Here is a 6,141-nt window from a genome sequence, read left to right as displayed (position 1 = left end):
CTTGTCCATGTGGACAGACTCATCTCAGACCTGCTTGTACAGCACTGAGTGCCTTCTGTGGGCAGTCCTGGTAACCAGAGAGTCCCTTCTGAGGCCACAGTGGTACTGAAGTGAGCCCTGGGTCTGGGGAGCAGCAAGCAAATTCTCTACCTTAGAAATGTCCCTCTTGGGTGGGACTCCTTGGGCTGACCTTGAGCCAGGAATGGCTGCCTCAGAGTCTTTCAAAGGGAGGGCTTTGGGAAGGTAGGGAAATGGAAGGTCAGGACAGCCAGGCAAAGTCTTGTTGAACAAGACTCAGATTCTCCAACCTGAAATCTTTCACCAGAGTCAAGACAAAGAAACTAGATGGCGCCAGGCTTTTTGGGTTTTGTTTTAGTTTGTTTAGGTACTTACTAGGGATCAGTCTGGTACCTTGCACCCGCAGTCCCTCCTGGCACTTAGGAAACTGAGGTTAGGGACCACCATGAGATTGAGGGTCACAGGGTAATGCCCTGCCTGTTCCAAAAAAGGAACAAAGAAGAAAATGGTTTACAAGCAAGCCATGGTTCCTCAAAGATGAATACCAGGTGGCTGAGGCAAGCTGAAGCCTTGAGCATGTCTTAGATCCGGCTTAGTATCACTGTGTACTGTTTTATATTTTGCTCTGGACTGCCTAATCTTGCCCAGCCCCATTCACATCACTAGCAGACCAAAACCTTTCTCTGGGGACTTGGGTTTTTCCAAGAGTTTGAAAAGGAAGGTATTTTCTAGAAACAGATTTCCATCTTCCCTGTTTGCTATCCTGCCAGACATGGGTCTCCCTCAGCTCTGCCCTTTCCATAGAAGGTCCCTGCGCTACGGAGCCACAAGGTCATGAATCAAAGGCCCCAGGAGATGGGGTAGGCTGCCTGCTACCACCAGCATCAGCATGGGTCAGTGAGAACCAAGGGATTCTATCTTACATGGTTTACAAATATGCAGGTATGTGTGCATGTACATACACATTCGTGTGTGTTTATATAACGTATATGTGGAAGACAGTGTCTCTACTGCACCTGAGGCGCAGTGAGATCCTACTACTGTCTGGCCAGCAAACTCCAGGGACCCACCTGTCTCTTCTCTAAGGCTGGGGTCACAGCACTTTCTACCATACCTGGCTTTTTGATACACATGCTAGGAATCTGTTTTTCTGACTTGTCTTTTTTTTAAGACTTATTTATTTATTATATGGAAGTACACTGTAGTTGTCTTCAGACACCCCAGAACAGGGTGTCAGTCTCATTACAGATGGTTGTGAGCCACCATGTGGTTGCTGGGATTTGAACTCAGAAAAGTAGTCAGTGCTCTTAACCAGTGAGCCATCTCACCAGCCCCAGGAATCTGAACTTAGTCCTCCTGTTTGTGCAGCAAGCACTTCACTGAGCTGTCCCCCCAGCACCACTGGTTAACTATTTTTAGGGCAGCATTTTAAAGCATAAGTGTTTGCAGTATGTAGTGTTAACCAGCCCCTCACTTGAAACCAAATCTTTTTTTCCTCAATGCACTCGGATGTATCTTTAGACTCCAATCACGTGCTGGTTGCTCTGTCATTTCAGGTGAGCTTAATATTAAAGCCCAGGAAGCTGTGTTAGGTTGCAGGTTCAACCCAGTGCAGCATTTCTACTGTAAGTGCCCCATGGGGAAGCTCATTCACCATGCCCAGCCACCTCAGGTCCCACAATACCACTACTCCCAGAAGACTCGCCTCCCTCCCAGCATGAACGCCAGTGTTTTCCTTTCTTTGGCATTTGTGTATGTATGCATGCTGTGGCACACGTGTTGAAGTCAGGACAATTTAGAGGAATTCATTCTTTCCTTCTACCATGTGTCCACCCACCTCCGGAACCTCCATAGAACACCAGTTGTTTAGCAGCAATCACCTTTACCCATCCAAGTTCTCTTGCCTGCCCTGAAGTCTTTGCCTAGCGCAGTATTTGTTATTACTTTTACTTTTGTTAAGAGTCCATGGCTCTCCTGGAGAGACAGTGTAACAGTTTCTTCCCAACCTCAGGAATCACCATGGAAACCCTGGTGGTTCACACTTTCTACTGAAAAGATGAAGTCCAAAAGATCAATATACTTAAACATAGGAAAACACTTAAGAGGGTTTTTAAAACACTCTTATCAGTATATGTGTTCGGTTGCCCACAAAAAACCAAACCAAACAACAAACATTATACCCAATGACTTTTATTTATTTAATATGACTTGTGCCATTTAATAAAAAAAATCACTGGTCCTCAGCTCAGTGGAACCAACAAGGAGGACTGTTACATAGCAGTTTTTCCTTCTAGATTGAAGTATTCTATCCTGCAGGAATGTTCCTTAAGACAAAAGGTAAAGAACCCAAAGTAACTTCAGGAAGTCTCCAAAACTGAGCAGATTCACTCAGCCCCTCCCTCCCCAAGAGTAAACAATAAAGATAGCCGAGTTTCACTCAGATGAGCCACGCTGCAAAGATGCTCAGACCAGATCAGCTGCTCTGGAAGAAGCAGGAACCAGCTGAGCTGCCTGGCAGCCGTTTAGGTCAACTGAATCACCTAGAAAGGACATTCTCTGATGAGCAGCCTGTAGGCTGTGCAGTGTGCTGTGGGTTCCCATCTTTGTGAGCTGTCACCGGTGCTGGGGTGAACTTAGTGATGCAGTTGTCTTTGAGTCATTTCTGCTTCTGAAAGTTACCCATATTCCAGTAAGTAACACCAATAAAACTCAAGTACAGATAGTACCAAGTTGGACTTTGATACTATCTGTATTTTGGTGTGTCATGGGCTCTCTATCTGTAGTAAGTAGGTGTGTGTGTTGCCTCTTCCCATGAAAACTCTTGTCATTGGAACTCTTTACCTTCCCAGTCTTACTTCCCTCTGTGTTAGCTTTCAGCTTCAAGCTGAAGGTTTTCTGATCACAAGAGGACTGCCCCAACTCCAAGCATCACATCTCAATATGGCAGCGTTTAAAATAAAGGGGAGAGGGGCTTTTCATCTCCATAAGTGTCATAGACCAAACACAGACAAAAGTAAACAGTTAGCATTTTCATCCTCCTTGGTAGCAATCAGGCAAGCCTGACAGGGCTAGCGATGGTTATTAGGTTGCAGAAACAGTGTTGGTTACAATGTCACAGAAACAAAACCGGCTGCACACAATGGGAAGCCACACAATCAGCATGAAGTCGCCAACCCTTAGTGGTCACAAACACTACAGAAGTGTCCCTTTTAACACCAACAGTGTGGGGATGATTTTATTTTAGTATTTCAACAGTGTTTTTACTAGCTCTTTAATTACTTTTTTAAAGATTTATTTTTATTTTATATGGTTGATTTCAGTTTTGTCTGCATGTATGCGTAATATAATATAGTATAGTACCAGTGGGGGCCTGAAGAGGGTGTTAAGTCTCCCAGAGCTGGAGTTACAGACAGTTGTGAGCCGCCATGTGGATGCTGAGAACCAAGCCCAGGTCTTCTGTAAAAGCAGCAAATGCTCCTAACTTCTGAGCTATATGTTCCACACACACACTTCTTTCTTTCTCCCTTTTTACCTTTCCTTTCTTTTTTTCTTTCTTTCTTTCTTTCTTTCCTTCCTTCCTTCCTTCCTTCTTTTATTTCTTTTTTAAGATTTATTTATTTATTATTATACGTAAGTATCCGACCTCATTGCAGATAGTTGTGAGCCTTCATGTGGTTGCTGGGATTTGAACTCAGGACCTCTAGAAGAGCAGTCAGTGCTCTTAACCACTGAACCATCTCTCCAGCTCTCACTCTGGCCCTGCTCACTCCAGTCCCATTCACTCTGGCCCAAAGATTTATTTATTATATGTAAGTACACTTTAGCTGTCTTCAGACACACCAGAAGAGGGCATCAGATCTCATTATAGATGGTTGTGAGCCACTATGTGGTTGCTGGGATTTGAACTTAGGACCTCTGAAAGAGCAGTCAGTTCTCTTAACTGCTGAGCCATCTCTCCAGCCCTATCTGCTGCATTTGTTTTGTTTTGTTTTGTTTTGTTTTGTTTGTTTGTTTGTTTTTTGAAACAGGGTTTCTCTGTGTAGCCCTGGCTGTCCTGGAACTCACTCTGTAGACCAGGCTGGCCTCAAACTCAGAAATCCACCTGCCTCTGCCTCCCAAGTGCTAGGATTAAAGTCGTGCGCCATCACCGCCCGGCGCCCGCCTCATTTCTTGATTATTTTTTTTTCAAAATTGTTTTTCAAAATCATATGACTAGTTTTTTTAGAACTTACCATAATTCTGAATTAACTTAGATGCTTAAAGAAGGAGAGAGTAAGTTCACATACACACTTGGGATATTTCTCAAAACTTCAGACGGTTATATATCCTTAACTTTGGTGTATTATGTTAACCAGGGAGCGGGGGTGCTTGGGTAGAGTTCCCTTCTGCTTAGTGAGAGCGGGCAGCAGTCTCCTTACTTCACTAGCCATTGTGTGGAAAGATGTGCCTATGTGCCTGCCATCCCTGTCCTCCTGGATCTGTGCTCTTGCTGAGCCCTTACCCTGCAGAGACAAAAGAAGGAAGGAATTTCAGTCTCTTACTGAGTGCTAATCTCATCGGGGGTGCACACCCTTATGACCTAATTACTTTGCAGAGCCCCACCTCCCAGAGTCATCAGAGACTCAAGTTTCAACATAATTTGGGGAGGAGACCAACACCTCAGTTCTCTCTAAGTTCTAATTAATGATGCTGGCGATGCTAAGAATATGGGAGATTTGAGGCTCTCTCTGTGTTCCTGGCCCATCCCTGACATCCACCTGTTCACCTCATCCATCACACCCCAGGGGGAAGTATGCACCGGAATCATCTCTAGGTTCCAGGTGAGGGCACCAAGAAAACTCCCCTGCCTCAAGCACCTAGCTTAGAAGTGGTGACTCCTACAAACATTGGACTGTCAGAAAAGAGACACCACACTCGGTGAGAATCAAATGAAGCCAAGCATGAAAATGTTCTGTAAACAGTCAAACCCCAAGCACGCCTAGAAACCATTGTGCAGTCTGTGTGCGCTAGCTGAAAACATTCACTGGTGATGGTAATTATATTTGCACAAGTGCCCAGATGAACACATTTTCCCTCACAGGCTCCACAGCTACCATTTAAGGTACCAAGATAATAAGACAGACTGAGAGAACAGGGTGATAGCCTACAAAATAGCCTTCTCCCTTGAACAGCTCAAGTATAAACCAGACTGTGATGGGAGAGTGCAGGTCAACCCTGAGGAATATTCCAGAGCACATCCCAAGGGAGATAGCAATGTTCCTAAAGTACAAGTGAGTTGCTCTAAGCACGGGATCCTCTGTTCAGGCCTTAGAGTCATCTAAGCTTAGGCCTGCTGTTTGATTCCATCATCTTCTTTTGTGACATCATTGTTCATGTGTCAAGTGGACCACCTGCAGCACTAAATACATAAATCAGCAGCCGCAGCAGGAAGCCAGAACCAGGCCACACCTAGGTTCTGTTTCATTTGCATAGAGTCTTTCTTCCCTGCCGTTGGCTTCCCACAGGAACAGAAACCACGCATCCTCAATTTTCCCCAAGCAAATCGGAGGCTCAGGTTTTTCTTTTTTAATCTGTCAAAAAGTTGCTAGAATGCCTGTCATGGTGGTACAACTCCCTTTATCTCAGCACTCAGCAGGCAGAGGCAGGTGGATCTCTATGAGTTTGAGACCAGCCTAATCTACACAGAAGGCTCCAGGCCAGCTAGGGTTGCATAGTGAGACCCTGACTCACAAAAATAAATAAAAATAATATACAACTTCAGAAAGCAACCTGTTTCTTTTTCCTTTCTTTCTTGTCTTTCTTTTCTTTTTTTTCTTTTTTTTTTTCAGTTTGGTTTACATGTGTGATGAGTGTCCTATCTGCTTTATGTGTGTGCATGCCTGGTGCTCCTGGAGGCCAGAAGAGGGCACCTGATCCCCTGGAACTAGATTTACAAATGGTTGTAAGCTGCTGTGTGGGTGCTGGGAATCAAACCCCAGTCCTCTGGGAGAGCAACAACTAACATGGTCTGGCCTCAGCAAAATACCACCTGAGTCTGCAGTCCACATCACACAACACTACAAAAACGTCCACTTCCTCGGGCCTTTTTTTTTTTCTTAACTTGAGGACAATGTCATTTAGAGT

The 6,141-nt window shown here is 44.7% G+C and overlaps 1 long non-coding RNA gene across 1 annotated transcript in view; it reads right to left on the bottom strand.

Moving 5' to 3' along the window:
- Positions 1-4,343: 4,343 nt before the first annotated feature.
- The window catches only part of LOC116082316, a 7,435-nt gene continuing 5,637 nt past the window's right edge, over positions 4,344-6,141 (bottom strand). The window contains exon 4 of the long non-coding RNA XR_004115244.1: positions 4,344-4,520. This is a non-coding gene — a long non-coding RNA (uncharacterized LOC116082316). The remainder of the gene's footprint in view (positions 4,521-6,141) is intronic.

The sequence above is a fragment of the Mastomys coucha genome, unplaced genomic scaffold (genome assembly GCF_008632895.1).
Source record: "Mastomys coucha isolate ucsf_1 unplaced genomic scaffold, UCSF_Mcou_1 pScaffold7, whole genome shotgun sequence".
NCBI classification, from domain to species: Eukaryota; Metazoa; Chordata; class Mammalia; order Rodentia; family Muridae; genus Mastomys; species Mastomys coucha.
This window is presented reverse-complemented; position numbering and strand designations above follow the sequence as displayed.